This window comes from Nyctereutes procyonoides, unplaced genomic scaffold (assembly GCF_905146905.1).
Source record: "Nyctereutes procyonoides isolate TBG_1078 unplaced genomic scaffold, NYPRO_anot_genome, whole genome shotgun sequence".
NCBI lineage: Eukaryota > Metazoa > Chordata > Mammalia > Carnivora > Canidae > Nyctereutes > Nyctereutes procyonoides.
Window position 1 is genome coordinate 13839650 of NW_026575122.1, and position 17886 is coordinate 13857535.

A 17886-nucleotide genomic window follows, 5' to 3' on the forward strand; every position below is an offset into this window, starting at 1 on the left:
ATCATGTACAAGGTTTCTTTATGGGTTGGTAGTTTAATACCTAATGGCTTCCTGTCATGAGGTATATCATCAGGACAACTTTGTCTTCTTTTCTCTAGATCTTTAGAATTTTGATCTTAGGTCTTGATTTTGGTGTTTTGTTATTGTTTAATTTTATTAACTGTATTCACATTTTCTTTCCTTCCATTTAGTTGGGCTTTATATATTTCTTTGCATAAATCTTGTGTCCTGAGGAAATTTGCATCTGAGCATTTAATAAATTAATTATTGTGAGTGGATTTATTTTATATGAATAGTGTGTCACAAGTAAATTGTATTATGGTTGACTTCCTTTTGTGGTGCTTTTACAGTGTTGCCAGTATTTTTATTTGCCTTTCCCATATGTATAGGCAAGTAATTATAAAAAAAGTTGCTCTTTGCCAAAGGAGGGCATCCTTTTAGCTCTCTTTTAAAGGCAGAGGTTGATGGTTCTTATTTTTTCTTTAGTGGGAATCTTGAGTTTTTTTTTTTTTTTGTTTTATGTTTTTAACATTTATCATTTTAAGAATGATAAATACTCCATCCAAATTTATTTCAGAAATTTATGCAGAATACATGTTAGAACCCATTCACAAAATCATAACACCATATGTGGGAATAAATTTAGTAAGAATGAACAGGATTTGTATGAAGGAAATAACATTTTATTCTAGGGTCAAATAAATAGACGTACTGTTTTTCAGAATGAAAAACCCCATACTGTAAAATGTAGACTTTTTCAAAGTTTTATCCATAAAACTAATGAATTCCAATCAAAACCACAACTTATTTTTTCTTTTTGAAAAGTGGGCTATACTTGATAACTTGACTCTCAAATATATAGAGTATATGAATGATAATATCCAATAGAAATTTTAAAAATAAAAATTTGACAGCTCTTTTATGATATTGCTTGCTCTACTATAGAGCTGTAGTAATTAGAACATTGATAGTGATGCATGAAGAGCCAGAAAGAGTCCAAACAAGTGAAAAAATAAGGAAATTGTACATACCCACATACATAAAGCACAAAGTTTTTCAAAAAAAATATCAAGGGGATCCCTGGGTGGCGCAGCGGTTTGGCGCCTGCCTTTGGCCCAGGGCGCGATTCTGGAGACCCCGGATCGAATCCCACGTCGGGCTCCCGGTGCATGGAGCCTGCTTCTCCCTCTGCCTGTGTCTCTGCCTCTCTCTCTCTCACTCTGACTATCATAAAAAAAAAAAAAAAAAAAAAAAATCTCTTTAAAAAAAAAAAATATCAAAATGTGATGAACCAAAAATTTGAAAACAGATTTGGTTCCATTAAGATGGAACAGTTCTCTAAGAAAAGATATTATAACAAGATCAGACCAGTCTAGTAGAAAATATTTGCAACCTGTAGCAAAGTTTTAACAAACATAACAAAGAGCTTCTAAGATTAACAACATTTAGAAAAATGGGTTATGAGTAAGGGGAAATAATTCAAAGAATATACATGAATTGTTTTGAAAGTATGCATAAAGATATATATATACAAATGTCTTAATTATAGCATTATTTGTAGTAGCAAAATGTTGGAAACAATCTTAATGTCTTCCAGTAGGGAAATGGCCACATAAATTGTGGTACATCCATATTTTGAATATTAATAGATCGACTAAACAGATTAAAATCTATGTCATGATATAGCAAAATCTCTAAGACATTACTAATATATAAAATGATTTATATAGTATGGTCTCATTTACTTAACTTGGTAGAACCATATTGTTTATGATAATCTTGAAACCATTACAAATATCTTTTTCTTTTTTTTTTTTTAAGATTTATTTGTTCATGAGAGACACAGAGAGAGAGAGAGAGAGGCAGAGATGTAGGCAGAGGAAGAAGCAGGCTCCACGCAGGGAGCCCAATACGGGATTTGATCCGGGGACTCCAGGATCACGCCCTGGGCGGATGGGAGTTGCCCAACCACTGAGCCACCCAGGTGTCCCCAGTCACAAATATCTTATAGGCAGTCATTTAAGTTGATCTATTAACATTATTAGGAACCATAAATTTAACTTTAAGGGAGTATAGAAAATCTCTCATTATCAATTAAACAGAAATATCGATATGGATCTATGATTATACACCTATATTGCTCCTTCCTATCAGAAGAGCTTAGAAGCATCAGCAATTGCAGTCGCAATAATTACTCTTAGCATTGATAACATGGTCTCTAAATATTGTTCCTACTGAAAAGAATCCAGGGCTTCTGTGAAAAATTGCAGATCCTAGTTTTGGGCAGAGAAAACACATAGCCAGAAAACAAAAAAGTACTCAAAAGCTGTTGGATCATATCAGCAGAACCCCAACACAAAGGAATTTCTGCGGGCTAAATCTGGAACTATATGAGCATTAGTGAAAGAATGCTTGTAAATAATTATAAAATCTTAAAATGAAAAATTATTTATGAATCTAGAGTGATCAGGAGAGACAAGGGATAAGTGATAAGGGAAAAGGGAAGCCTTATTTAGAGAAGAGAGAAGTTAACAAACACATTTGAAACAGTGTTAGAACTAGAAAATTGTCATAATTAAAACTCCAGTGAAAACAGTTTAGTCCAGACATATCATTAAGTGCCAAAACCTTCGGGGAAGGACTGCTGGGAACAGGATATATGTATGATACCAAGTTATTATCCCATACATCACTTACTATTACAAAAGGGAAAATGTGTCTTTACAAATAGGAAGATCTGTAAGTCGCCATTTGAATAATTTCTTGCTGTGATCTATAACACAGAATACTTAAACCTTCTGAGTCTAACTGCCTAGTAGGTTTATTCTGTATCCAATCAGGTCCCCATATCCCATGAATTGTTAAAATCTTTTATTAGTTGTAGGAGCTTTTCTGTAGCTTACATTTTCTTTGTAGATCGTCATACATACAAACAAAGACCATTTTACATTTCTTCATTTCCAGTCTGTATGCCTTTATTCTTATTTTTTCCTAACTGCACTTGCTAGGACTTCATTAACGATGCTGAATAGAACTAATGTCTTTGCCTTGTTCCTGGTCCTTGATTAATTGTTTTTAGATTCAGAAGTGGCTGTAGGTTTATTTAGAAGGCCTTTCTTTTAGTAGTTGAAGGAAATTCTTTTATTCCTACTTCACTCTATTTTATTTTTTTCTTTTTAATGAGAAAAGGATGCTGGATTTTCTCTAACTCCTCTTCTTTAGCTATTGAAATGATCATGTGGTTTTTCTTGCCTACTTCATCAATATAATCTATTTCTGGGACACCTAAATGGCTCAGCTGTTGAGTGTCTGCCTTTGGCTCAGGTCCTGATCCCGAGATCAGGGACTGAGTCCCAGCATTCCGCTCCCCATGGGGAGCCTGCTTTTCCCTCTGCCTATGTGTCTGCCTCTCTTCTCTCTCTCTCTCTCTCTCTCTCTCTCTCTCTCTCGAATAAATAAATAAAATCTTAAAAAGATGTATATATAATTTTTCCTTGTTTGATTTTCAGATATTGAGTCAGCTTTGTATTCTTGTTGTAAACCCTACTTGCTTATGAGCTATTATTTTATTTTATTATTGCTGTTATTCATTTTATATTGCCTGGTGAAGGATGTTGTTTCTGCTGTTTTCTTACAATATCTTTGTCTTGATTTTGTATTTTGAGTTGGGAAGTATTGCCGCCACTTCTATTTTCTGGATTAAATTGTGTTTAATTGACATTGTTTTTCCTCCATGTTTTGTATATTTGTTATGAAACCATCATAGCATGTGTTTTATTTTTTGGAAGAATTTTAACTACAAATTTGTTTTCTTTAGTACATGTCAGAAAATTCAGGTTACCTGCTTTTTCTTGAATGAGCTTTGGCAGTTTTCCTCTTTCAGGATGAAATGATCTATTTTAACATGGTTGCTGAATTTGTAGACATCAATTTGTATTCCCTAACTATAAGTATTCTGTAATTATTCCTTTAATGTGTAAAGTCTTTAGTGAGAATCCCTGCTTTCAGTCCTTGTGATGGTAATCTGTATTATAGTTCTCTTTTTTCCTTTGGTTAGTCTAGGTAGAGGTTTATTAATTTTATTGAACTTTTTAAAGAACTAGCTTTTTTGTACCCATTTATTTTTCTCTGTTTTTCTGTTTTCAACTCCATTGAAATCCATTGATTTCTGCTATTTTTACCTTCCTACTACTTGCTCTGAGTTTATCTTGCTCTTTTTTGTCCATTTTCTTAAGGTGGAATCTTACCAATTTAATGCTTTTCTTCTTTTTCATTTCTAGTGTAGGTATTTAATGCCATAAATTTCCTTTTAAGAACTATGTTGATTGTGTCATATACTAATTTTGATATGCTGTATTTTTATTTTCTTTTAGTTCAAAATATTTTCTAATTTCTTTTGAGCTTTCTTTAATCCATTGGTTATTTAGATGTGTTGTTGAATTTTTAGGGATTTTAAAAAATATTTTTCTGTTACTTATTTCTAGCTTAGTTCCATTTAGGTGATACATTTTGTATTTTATCTCTTTTAATTCTTTTAATTTTGTTAAGGCTTGTTTTATTTTGGGATATTTCATTGTACACTTGAAAAGAATGTATATTCCCCTTTAGGTGACTGGAATAATTTGTTTTTGAATGGAAAGGGCAAATGTTTTAACTTTTAAAATAAGATTAGACCTTAAATCTTAATTACTTTGAAGCCAGTGGGGTAATAGAGAAGGATATTGATCCTTTTGCTTTTGTTTTCTGTTTGTTAATAGCATTGATATATTTGATTTTGTGAAATTATTTTCTTTAAAATAGTATGCATTAAGTATAGTGTCTTAAGGGTTATGATGTTTATTCTCTCTTCAGTTATTGTATCTTTTTTTTCCCTCATTTTTTGAAACTTAAATAGTGTAGCTTTAGGGATTATGTGAGATGTTAGGGCTCTGTAAAGTTTCAATTTATCGTAGAATCTGCACATAGCAAGGGGGTTAGTATTTGTTTCTAGATGAAGTTCATTTTTTTGGAAGGGGTTTAGAATTTTCACAGTGTTTATATGTCACTACAATAAAATGATCAGTTGGGACTTGTGTTGATTTAAGGAGTATGAAGATGGTGGTGAAAGATATATCAAGCACAGGCTTCATAAGAAGAGCATTGTAAAAATTGGCAATTTACAAGGAATTGTGAGGATTTTATTTTATTTATTTTTTTTGGAATTGTGAGGATTTTAGAAATACTTTTAAGGTTTGTGAGAATGTTGAAGAAAATGTTGGGGGCTTAACTTTATAAAGGTGTATTTGTGTAGTGAAAAGGATTGTAAAAAAAAATACAGATAAGTTGTATTGAAACATTTTATAGTGTTGTAACAGGTGGGGCTAATCAGATATTTCAGAGGTACCATGATTTACGTTTTAGATTTGTTGGTAGCATCTATGATAATGTCATCAGACTATTGAGGGATTCCTTTCAAATTCTTTGTGGTATCGTATAAGCCTCTCTTTGCAGTTTTGAAGCAATCAGGCAAGATGCTTGAGAGGATAAATACTGAGTGTTATGCCTTCTTTGTTCAGGAAATAGAAATGCAACATGAGATTTTTAAAGTACAAATTTGCATATTGTGTAGAAAATGTGATGGTGTAAAGTTTTTTGAAGACGTTTAAAGGCTATACTAGGATTCACTTCTTATAAGGTGGAGATACACTTGATTTGTGTTGGGTTGATTTGTGAAATATTGTAATTAGACTAAATTGAATGGGTGATGGGAATTTGAGAAATGATTTCTAGTGCTTTGTTCCAGATAATTCAAGATCTGATATCTTTGTGACTACTTACAACTCTTGACTAGCTGAGACCCTGCTTTTTGTCACTAATCTAGCTCTGGCTTTTCCACCTACAAAATTAAAATAGAAAATAATAAAAAAATAACAGTATCCTAGGGAAATATATCCCCGCTATTTAAAGGTGCTAGATTTTCTTTCTTTTTTTTTATTAAAGATTTTATTTATTTATAAGACACAGACACAGGCAGCAGAAGCAGACTCCCTGCGAGGAGCCTGATGCGGGACTCGATCCTGTATCCTGGGATCATGCCCTGAGCCAAAGGCAGAAGCTCAACTGCTGAGCCACCCAGGCGTCCCAAGATGCTAGATTTTCAAATATGAATATTATATGGTTATAGTTCATGAGCAGTCTTCATTAAATTTATTACTGAATGAACAGTGTGAGGTCACTGAATTCATTCTGCATCTTTTATTTTAGGGAAAGACTGTTCTGCTTATGTCCTGTGGGATTTTTAGTATTAGAAATCATAAAGTTAAACAATTTTTCTAATAAACCCATCTGTGTCTAGTTCTGCAGGTTCTTTAGATGTCGGATGGGATCTTTGGTTCTCAGCTTCAAAGTAAAGCCTATCTGTAGTTCTTGTCCTCCTAGTATTCTTATTTTGCTGAGATGTGTGATCTCTAGAGAGATTCACTAAGTTGATCTTTCTTTTTTTAGGAAGATAAGGCAAACTTCTCTTGAGGGAAGGTTTTTTTGCCCCCCTCTTTTAGTTCTTTTTTTTTTTATTTTAAAGATTTTATTTATTTATTATGAGAGACACACACACACAGAGGCAGAGACACAGGCAGAGGGAGAAGCAGGCTTCATGCAGGGAGCCCCATGTGGGACTCAATCCCAGACTCCAGGATCGTGCCCTGAGCTGGAAGGCAAATGCTTAACCACTGAGCCACCCAGTTGTTCCCCTACCCCTTTTAGTTCTAAAGTCCTTTTTAAACTAACAGTTTTGTTCATATCAAAAGTTTCCCAAAATGCAAATGGTTAGTCTTATATTATTCTTAGTGAGTAACTTGGTAAATAATATTTAGAAAGATAAGTACTTGAATTAGAAGAAGCGGGTGTCTGGATTGGGGCCAGGGTTAATGGTTAGACTAATTAAAAAAAAATCAGTTTTGTGAAACAGTTGCTTGTACATCTTATGTCTCAGAACTGCACCTGAGTATCAGCTACTTTCTAGTAGAAACCTGATGACAATTTCTAGCCAATCGGAAGCTTGGAAGAGTCTACAATGCCGGGTTTTTAGGGATAGAAGAACCCAAGAGGAAAGTTATTGTAAGATTTTGATGAGTCATCTGAAGTTAAGTTTGTCCAGAGGAAGAAGCTCTGCCTTTGGAAATTGTTCAGGGAACTGAACTTTTGGGAGCCTGTACCATTCTGTTCCTCTGAATGATGTCTTAGAGACTCATACAACAAAAAAGTCCAGCAGCTCGAGACAAATAGGTTGTTGTAATAAGGTGGGTTTCCCTCAAGATAAAAGTTTTCAAATATGAGTAATAATGATATTTAATTCAAAGAGAGGAATAGAAGTTGGTTAGACTAAGTCATCGTTATTAGGTAAATACAATGGAAAATAGGTAAGAGGAAAGACTACTTTGAATATGGAAGATATTGTAAATATCAACCTAAAATTTTTTAGTTATGTAGAAATATTTATTTGCAAGTCTTTTCTTCGAAATGTTATTGACTCTAGAAAATTGTGAAGTTATTTCTTTATTCAAAAAAGTTTTAAGGGATCCCTGGGTGGCTAGCAGTTTAGCGCCTGCCTTCGGCCCAGGGTGGGATCCTGGAGTCCTGGGATTGAGTCCCACATCAGGCTCCCTGCATGGAGCCTGCTTCTCCCTCTGTCTATGTCTCTGCCTCTCTCTCTCTCTCTGTGTCTCTCATGAATAAATAAATAAAATCTTAAAAAAAAAGTTTTAAATAACCCTACATTTTATTTTTAAATTTTAAGTAAGCTCCTTGCCCTACATGGGGCTTGAACTTAACAACTCCCAAGATCAAGAGTTGCATGCTCTACCAACTGAGCCAGCTGATGCCCCCCCAATTTTTTATTTTTAATTGAAGTTAGCTGAGATATTATATTAGTTTCAGATGTACAAGACCATGATTTGACAATTATATACAATATGAAGTGTTCACCATGATAAGTGTTGTTATCCATCTTTCACTATAGAAAGTCATTATGGTCTTATTGACTGACTTTATTCCCTCTGCTGTACGTTTCATCTCTTTGACTTACTTTGTATAACTGGAAGTTTTTACCTCTTAATCCACTTTATCTATTTTAATAGCTCCCCTCCCCCATTACTCGGCAACCACAAGTTTGTTCTCAGTACTTATGAGTGTTTCTGTTTTGTTGGTTTATTTGTTTTGTTTTTTAGATTCCACATAAAAGTGAAATCATATGGTATATGTCTTTCTCTGACTTATTTCAGAGAGCATAATATACTTTAGGTCCATTCATGTTGCAAAGAGCAAAATTTTATTTTTTTTTTTATGGATGAGTAATATTCTAGTGTGTGTATGTGTGTGTATAACTCTATCCACATCTTCTTTATCCAGTTCATCTTTTTTTTTTAAAGATTTTATTTATTTATTCATGAGAGACAGAGAGAGAGAGAGAGAGAGAGAGAGAGAGGCAGAGACACAGGCAGAGGGAGAAGCAGGCTCCATGCAGGGAGCCTGACATGGGATTCAATCCCAGGTCTCCAGGATCACACCCCAGGCTGCAGGCAGCACTAAACCGCTTCGCCACCAGGGCTGCCCTATCCAGTTCATCTTTCCATGGATACTTAGGTTGCTTCCCATCTACACTAACGTAAATAATGCTTCAATAAACAAAGGGATGTATGTATCTTTTTGAGTTACTGTTTTTGGGGTTTTTTTGAGTATATACCCAGAGGTGGAATTGTTGGATCATATGATAGTTCTATTTTTAATTTTTTGAGGAACCTTCATACTGTTTCCATAGTGGTTGCATCAGTTTACATTTCCCCCAATACTGTACCAGGGTTCCCTTTTCTCCACATCCTTGTGAACACTTGTTTTTTTCTTGTCCTTTTGATACTTATTATTCTCACTAGTGTGAGGTGGTATCTCATTGTCATTTTGATTTGTATTTCCTTGAGGATGAATGACACTGAGCCTCTTTTCGTGTGTTTGTTGGCCATCTGTATGTCATCTTTGGAAAAATGTCTATTTGTGTTTTCTGCCCATTTATTATTATTATTTATTTATTATTATTTTATGGGGGGAGGGACATAAGGAGAAGAGTGAGAAACTTAAGCAGACTTCATGCCCAGGACCTGAGCTTGATGTGGATAGAGGGCTTGATCTCACAACCCTGAGACCCTGACCTGTGCTGAAATCACGAATCAGATGCTTCATTGACTGAGCACCCAGGCACCTCCTCTCCCCACTTTTAAATTTGGATTATTTATTGTTTGATGTTAAATTATATGAGTTCTTTATATGTTTTGGATATTAACTCTGTATTTGATATGTCGTTTGCAAATTTTGTCTCCCAATCAGTAGGTTGTCTTTTCATTTTATTTATAGTTTCTTTCACTGTGCCAAAGCTTCTTAGTTTGATACAGTTCTAATTGTTTATTTTTGCTTTTGTTTCCCTTTCCTGGGGAGACTTATCTAGAAAAATATTGCTTAAGCCAGTGCCTGAGAGTTTACTGCCTATGTTTTCTTTTAGGAGTTTTATGGTTTCAGATCTTACTTTTAGGTCTTTAATACATTTGAATTTATTTTTGTGGTCCAGTTTTATTCTTTTGCATGTAGCTGCCCAGTTTTCTCAACAGCATTTAATGAAGAGTCTTTTCTAACCACTGTATATTTATGCCTTCCTTGTCAAAAGTTATTGATTTTTTTTAATAGTTATTGATTTTAAAAGTCTTTTAAGATTGTTTAAGCAACAAGGCCAAGTAGTTTGCCTTAAAGTTTTTTTTTAAATAGTTTCAGTGTTTTTTTTTTTTAAGATTTTATTTATTTATTCATGAGAGAGAGAGAGAGAGCAGGCAGAGACACAGGCAGAGGGAGAAGCGGGCTCCATGCAGGGAGCCCGACACGGGATTCAATCCCAGGACTCCAGGATCAGGCCCTGTGCCGCTGAGCCACATGGGCTGCCCGCCTTAAAGTTTTCATTAATGCTTGTCTTGGTCATCAGATTGCTATTGAAATAAATTTCTAAATTAGCTATTAATACTCGTAATATGCATACAAGATTACATATTTGTAAACCTAACTTGAGGCTGTGTAGAACAGCATTAGCAAGATTTTATGTAGAATTTTCTTTAGTATTAATAGAGAATCATAAGGAATCCTTTCCTGGCAAAATTTATATTTACATTGGAACTACTCTTTTTTTTTTTTTATAAGATTTTATTTATTTATTCATGAGAGATAGAGAGAGAGAGGCAGAGGGACACAGGCAGAGGGAGAAGCAGGCTCCATGCAGGGAGCCTGACGTGGGACTCGTTCCTGGGACTCCAGGATCACGCCCTGGGCCAAAGGCAGGCACTAAACCGCTGAGCCACCCAGGGATTCCCCCCTAAACAAGAAAATTCTTGCTTAATATTTTTTGATGTGAAATTTTGTTTGGTTTTTAGCCTATTTTAAAAATTAGGTTGTTTTGTTCTTGGTGACTTAAAATTATTTTTCTAAATAATATTTTGTTCATTAGTCCTTTGTTAGATGTGTGCATTACGAATATTTTCTCCTACTCTGAAGCTTGCATTTTCACTTTTTAATACAACTTTTAAATTTTAATGAAGTTCCATTTGTTATGTAGATCTTCGTGTCTTATTTAAGAAATCTTTGCCTATTTCGAAGTCATGAAGAAGCTTTATTGTTTTGAACTTCATTGTTTCAGTCTCCAATACGCTTCTTTTTCTTCCTTTTTCCATGGCATATGGGTGGATGAATTTGATGGATTTTTGATTTTAACAATAGTAGTGATAGAAAATCTGTTGATATGGCTTACTCAGGTGAAAACATTTTAATTTTTCTATGTGGTATTGTAAATTCTAGTATGATACCATTTTCTGCTAGTAAGGTACAGGATTTGTATTCTGGTCATTCACTAAAAGGAATTTAAAAACATTTTTTCCTGACTCTAAAAAAGGCAGTCTAGTTTTAAACATTTATATTTTATTTTTACATATATATGTGTGTACATATACATATATATGTGTATATATATGTTTACATATGCATATACGTGTGTATATTTATGTTTATATAAATATGTATATAAAAGATTTTATTTGAGAGAGAGAACAAGCATGAGCTGGGTGGGGGATGGTGCCAGAGGGAGAGGTACAAGCAGATCACTGCTGAAGTGGGAGCTGACTCAGGGCTCGGTCCTAGGATTCTGGGATCATGACCTGAGCCAAAGGCAGATGCTTAACCAACTGAGCCACCCGGGTACTCCTAGTTTTATGTAATATTATGACTTTTTTTTTTTTAATGTAGATTCCATACCCAATGCAGGACTTGAACTCACAACCCAGAGATCAGGAGTTTATGCTCTACCAAATGAGCCAGTCAGGTCCCTCTTTTGTTTTGTTTTTGAAGAGTCCTAATATGGTGCCTCAAAGACATTGGATTGTGTAGTCAAAGGCAGATGCTATATCTAAGTAGATGACTTATTTCTATAAGGCTTGTTGTTGTTTTAATCACGGAGAGTAAATGAGGTAATTGAAGAAAAATGTAAGTTTTTTCAAGTCCTGAGCAATGTACCTGGCAAATAATACAAGCTCTATAATAGTTAGTGCTTTTTTCTTGCATTTTGGAATTTTGTTTTGAAGGCTAATTTGACTTGATACTTGACTGAAAGGGTATATATTATGTTTATTATAAAATTATTTACAACCAACTTTTGTAAATAGTGAAATTAGTTTATACATTTCCTTGTATTGTGGATAAAATATTTTAATTTTTCTCTGTCAAAAGATTTTAAATGCTTCCTTATGTTAATTAAAAAAATAGAAGAATACTTTGTAAAGAATTTTTTCACCTCATTGACTGTACTTTAACTCTATAGTTAGATATTTACATTGTCTAGGTGCTGCTTATAAGGTGGTACCAGATACCAGAATGTAGTGTGTGACATTGTATGTTGGTAGGTAGAAAGAATTTAACATGAGTGCTTCTCTGAGATACTGTTAGCTTGCTGATGTCTTGGCCTATAAATTTTAAAATCTGATTTGTTATAGAGCTCATTCTTTGTAGTCTTGTAAACTCTGTCAATCTAGTAAACTCTGCCAATATCTTGATAATTCTTAAGCTTTTCCATATACTATATATAAAATTTAAGTTATTTATAAGATTAAGAAAAAATTTCTTATATATTTATCATGTGCCAAAGTTTCAGCATTTGATTTGTATTTAAGTGTTGTAAAAACTCCAAATTATTCTTATATAAATGGGATTCTTGGGTAGATTTTACAGAGTAGGGGTAACTTCTAAAGTTGAAAAACTATTTCTTCTTCTTCTTTTTTTAAAAAAATTATTTAGGGAGTCTCAACCAGCAGGGGGATTTTTAAAAGACTAAGTATTTGGTAAGTACATCCTCTCAGTGTTAAATATTTTGCATGTTATTTAAGTTTGCATGTATGTTACCTTAACGACATTTATAAAAGCCTGTGTAAATTACAAATAGAATTCATATTTCTTTTAATTTTTACCTGGTACTAGAATTTCTTTATACTTATTCAGATCCCCTTCTGATTCTTTGTACACATTAGTATCTGTAAAATTCCTTTAGTGTGCAGTCTAAGTCTAATCTAAAGATTTCAAAGAAAGTAGTAATCTTAGTGGACAGAAATGCTAATACTTTGGTGAATGAAACAGGATTGTCCTCATATAAGATTTTTGTAACCGTTTTCTATTAGCTATTGATAGTAGTACAAATTTCATCTTTAGCCTTTCATTGCTTGACTCCTTACATTAGGTCCTGTTTACCACAGTAAGTCAACATGAAGACCAGTATTCTGGTAAGGCCCTAAGCTGTTTCCTATTTGGGCTTCTCCAGTTCTTTGTAATAATATAATATGAAGAATTTCATACACTATGCTTTCATTAGATAAAGCTTTTACTTTTTATTTTGACTGAAAGTGGACAGTTAATCCTAGAATGTGTTTTACTTTAACTACATAGTATTTTAGACTCTGTGGTGACTGAATAGATTAATAGTTAATAGTGATAGATTTTAAAAATATTAAATACACTTCACCAGTGTGAGGCATTGGTTTGTCAAGTGTCATAATATTGTTTTTTAATTGCTTTAATGTAGTTAGTGAAATATTAAGGATAAATACATTTATTTGATTAGGTAATGGGATTTTTTAGGTACCTGAAGACATATATTTAGTAATAAACATTGATTTCTTTTATTCTTTTTAATGTGTTTGAAACAATATTTAACCAAGTGTGATATTTCTGAAATTCTGTGATAATCACAGTTGATACTTAAATATTGAACAATTAAAACTTCTCAGCTTACTGTGTATTTATAGTAAATGTAACATTTTAAGGAGCAGATGATGTTATAAAAAATCTCAAATTTTGCTATTTTAAAATGTGGTAACTGAATTCTGGAGATGTATTAAGTAGAAAAAAAATTAACAATGTTTTTTTTCTCCATTGATGCATATATTTGAGTTAATTTGAGGGAAGCCATGATCTTTGCATTGTATATGCTTGTGTTATATATTTCACCTTTGCAAATTATTTTTAGTAACTGCTTTATTGGAATGCATTTTATACACAGAAATTGCATTCCTAAGTGTACAATTTAGTGGTTTTTAGTATATTCAGACATGTGCAACTGTCACTACCTTCTAATTTTAGGATACTTCCAATCCCCCCATTTACTCATAAGCAGTCATTCCCTAATTCCCTTTAAACACCCTGTCTGCTTCCCTACCCCATGCCCCTGCCTCCAAGCAACCACCAATATATTTTCAGTTTCTATGATTTGCCTAATTCTGGACATTTCATATAAATGGAAGCATATATTGTCTTTTTGTGTCTGGCAGTTTTCATTTTCAAGGTTCACCCATGTTGTATTGCGTATCATTCATTTTAATGGAAAAATATCCCATTATTACCATGTTTTGTATATCCATTCATCAGTTGATGAATGAATGAATAGTAGGAATGCTTCTGCAAATGAACATTTTTGTATAAGTTTTTGTGTGGGCGTCTTTCTTATTTCTTTAACCTAGATAAAGGTTTATCAAGGTAGAATTGCAGGGTAATATGATACTTCTCTGTTTAACTCTGAGGAACTGATAAAATGACTGCACTATTTTATAATTCTACCAACAGGATATGAGGGTTCCAGCTTCTCTACATCTTCACAGACACTTGTTATTATTAGTCTTTTTGTTTGTTTTAGCTATCCTAATGAGTGTAAAAGTGCTGTTTCACTGATTTTGATTTTCATTTCTATAATGACTGATGATGATCATTTTTTCATGTGCATATTGACCATTTACATATGTTCTTTGGAGAATTGTCTGTTCAAATCTTTTGCCCATTTCTTAATTGGGTTGTCTTTATTGTTGAATTGTAAGCATCCTTTTTTATATTCTGAAAACTATTCCCTTATGAGATACGTGATTTGTAAATACTTTCTCCCATTCTGTGGATTGTCTTTTCTACTTATTTCTGGTGTCTTTTGAAGCACAAGAGATCTTAATTTTGATGATGTTCAATTCATCTATTTTTGTTGTTGTTGCTTGTGCTTTTGGTGTCATATTGCAAATGTATTTTAAAGTTTTAACAGTTGCAGGACTGTGAAGTATTGACATTTCTTGTTTTTGACAGCCAAAGCCCAAAGGAAGCAATTATCTTTGTATTTGTGCTTCAGTTCCTTACCTAATTGTTTTAAGCAAAATGTTATGTTTGATCCCATGGGTTACCATGAAAATGTTAGCTGTGTGTGATATATTCATTGATACTAGTCTTGTGAATTCATGTTTAGTTTTTTGGATTGGATAATATTTTAGTTTATAATTGCCTTAATGTGTGTTTAATGTTGTACCTTAATAAACCATTGCCTGTTAGGCTAACATTATTATCAGAGTTTTTTTAATCTTTCCTGGGAAGAGAGAATAGACTTTGAGAATCCTACTGTTAGTATTACACAGGATATTTGTAGGCAGTAATATTTTGATGTATTTGTAAACTTGCATGTGGAATATGTATATTTTCTCTCTGCTTAGTTAGATACGTATCTTCTTGACTTTTATGGGGCAGTTTTAGTTATCTTTTATCATTGTGTGGCTTCTATCGATTGAAGGCGTATTTCAGAATGAATTGTTCTGTAATGTCTGATGTAGGTTTTTAGAGAAACAGCATGTAACAGTGGAATATCACCAGTCTTAATAGTGTTGGCTTTCTGCATAAGGTCAAGGGATTTGCAATATACTATAATAAATGTATTTTTCTTAGGGAAATTTGCTTGTATCATTTGTATTACCTAACACGATTCTGTGTTAACTTCAAAAAAGTCTAACGTCTACTTTAATGAAATTTTATTTTTATTTTTATTTTTATTTTTTTTATGAAGTTTTACATAGCTAATATTATTGATACTAAGTTTTTAGTTGATTTTAAATCATGGTATCCATTGATTAACAATCACTTAAGTGTCCATTGAGTAATATTGTTTTTCACTTTGATATTTATGTAGTGTTATCTATGGACATTTTGCAACAGAAAAGGAAATAAAAACTGACATCTTATTCATGATGGTGTTTAAATATCTGTTATAATAAAAAATCAAAAGATTTAGTTGAGAGTTACTTCCTTCTGTGGTATATGTTGAATGTGGTAATTAAGAGGATTTTGATAACCTATTTATTGCTGAATTAAGGCAGGATGGTTTTTTGTTTGTTTTTTTAGTAGATGACTTGCTTTCTGGTGTTTTTTTTCCTTTATTTTTTTGTTACGGATGATTTTTGTACATTATATTTTCCTTCTCTTATTCTGTATGCTTATAAATGCAATAATTGAGGGTACATTAATTTTCTGAGTATTTATATTTGAAATGGGAGTTTAATGTTAATAGACACCCTTTTTTTAAAATAACAGTAAGAAGTATTGCCCTTTAGTTAAACTACTAATTTGTCATGAAAGTCAGTACGGCCTGCTTTATACTATAGGTAGCAGATTCTCAGCCCACGTCCTGGATTTTGCTGTTTTACTGATGTGATTCATAATATACCTTGTCCAGGGTTGTATGGATGGGACAATTAAACTATTCTTTATCAGAAGAGTCTTTCACTACTTGGTAATTTTACTGAGGAGAGCTAAATGGACTTAGATTATTCCAAACGTCACATTACTTTTGTACAAATGTCTGAAAACCTTTACACAGTGGTATTTGACTTCCTTTTCTCTTAGTACAATTTCTGTAGTAACATCTTGGAAGGCAATTTTTCCAAAAGTTTTTTTCCTTCAAGAACTTACCTTTTTTTTTTTTTTTTTAGTGAAAAACTTAACCCAGAGTTAATTTGTCATCTCAATTTTATTCTTATTAATACTCATGGTTTGTATTCCCCTGATCTTTCTTCACAAATTTCCCAGCCTATTAATTGAAATAATTACAGCTGTTCATTTGTTTTGTTCCCTGTTCACGGACTTCCTAGATTTGCTAGTATTCTACCTTATTGCTGTCTTTAGAACTTTCTAGTATAAATCAACACTTTTCCTCTAGGTTTAGCCTCAGTGCTTCCTGGTAATTTTATTTCGTTTTTATCTTCTTTTTCATTCCACATATTAGTTAATTGGAACCTTTCGGCTGTCCTCAAAAGACCAGTCCTATTTCTATTTTTCTCATTCTTTTTCATTTCATATTTTATACTTTCTTTTCTTCAATGTGTCTTTACTCAAAGAACATGATTTTTTTTTAAATAACATGATGTTTTTATTTATTTCAAAGGCTAACATCTATATTCTTAATCTTTATTCCTTCTTCCTTTTACTTGAGCCTTGGTGTTTTCTGTTATTCTCTTTATGCTCCATGCTGGGTTTTCTGTCTGATCACACTTAACTTTTACTCTTTCACTATCCTTCCCATTATCACTGAGCCTGTTTGATTTATATTGATTCTAGGTGTCCAGTTTATCAATTCTTATTGAACTGCCTTCTGCAGTTTGACTATTGTTTCTACTTGCATTCTGTCCTCAAGTGAAAGTAAACTTCCTTTCTTATCTAACCAGGTAGATAGACATTAGTTAGGCTGATGTTAAAATGCTTTATATTATCCCCAAGGTAAGACTGAGTTCCAGTTGCTAAATCTGTATGTTTTCATTCCTCCTCCTGTCATGCCCATTTTCAGCATTTGGTATTTTGCTTCTTCTTAACATTCACTTCTCCCTTGTCTTCTGAATACTGTACTTTATGATTTTTTCTGTGATGTCTTTGACTGCATTTTTGTTGTTGTTGTTGTTATTCCTTTTTTCTTTTATATACCTCTTAGGTATAAACTGAGTTGGGGCTTTGCTCCTTATTCCTCTTCATTACATATCCTTTCTAGAAGATCTCTGTTTTTATTATATAAATAATCACAGATTTGGGAAGACTCATAAATGCCACATATTCCTTCATTACCTATTTTACCTCAGTTATTATGTCCTCAGTACCCCAAAATTATTATTTCTTAAGCTGAAAAATTTGCCTTGAAAATGGTTGCTATATGGTTGAAACTTAGTAAATGCTTTTTGAATTAGTGAAAGAACTCATTATCCTAGTGCCCCAATCTGTTGTTTGTTCTCTTTTTTACATAATGATTTTAACCATTCACCTCTTCTCATGTCACAAACCATGTAACATATTTGACCAGTTTTTGTCTATGCATGTTAACATTAATTATTATATTTTAGTCTTAAGTGTAACTAATGGGGCAGATGATATTCTTCTTTGCAGATGGTAGAAGTAGAAATTACAGATTGCGATTTGCTTATAGTTTCACAGATAGTGATTGAGTTGAAAATTAAAATTAGGTTTCTGATTACACGTTTCCTGGTTTTCACAGAAAACATT

At 32.9% G+C, this 17886-nt stretch overlaps 1 protein-coding gene across 3 annotated transcripts in view; it reads left to right on the forward strand.

Moving 5' to 3' along the window:
* FBXW7 (F-box and WD repeat domain containing 7) overlaps positions 1–17886 on the forward strand; it is a 229959-nt gene that overhangs the window by 58476 nt on the left and 153597 nt on the right. The window contains exon 1 of one of the 3 annotated variants that reach the window (XM_055336360.1): positions 12361–12392. The exons of the other annotated variants lie outside the window; for them this stretch is intronic. The gene's annotated coding sequence lies outside the window, so the exon portion shown is untranslated. Of the gene's footprint in view, positions 1–12360; positions 12393–17886 lie in introns of those variants that run through there. 3 annotated transcript variants of the gene reach the window in all.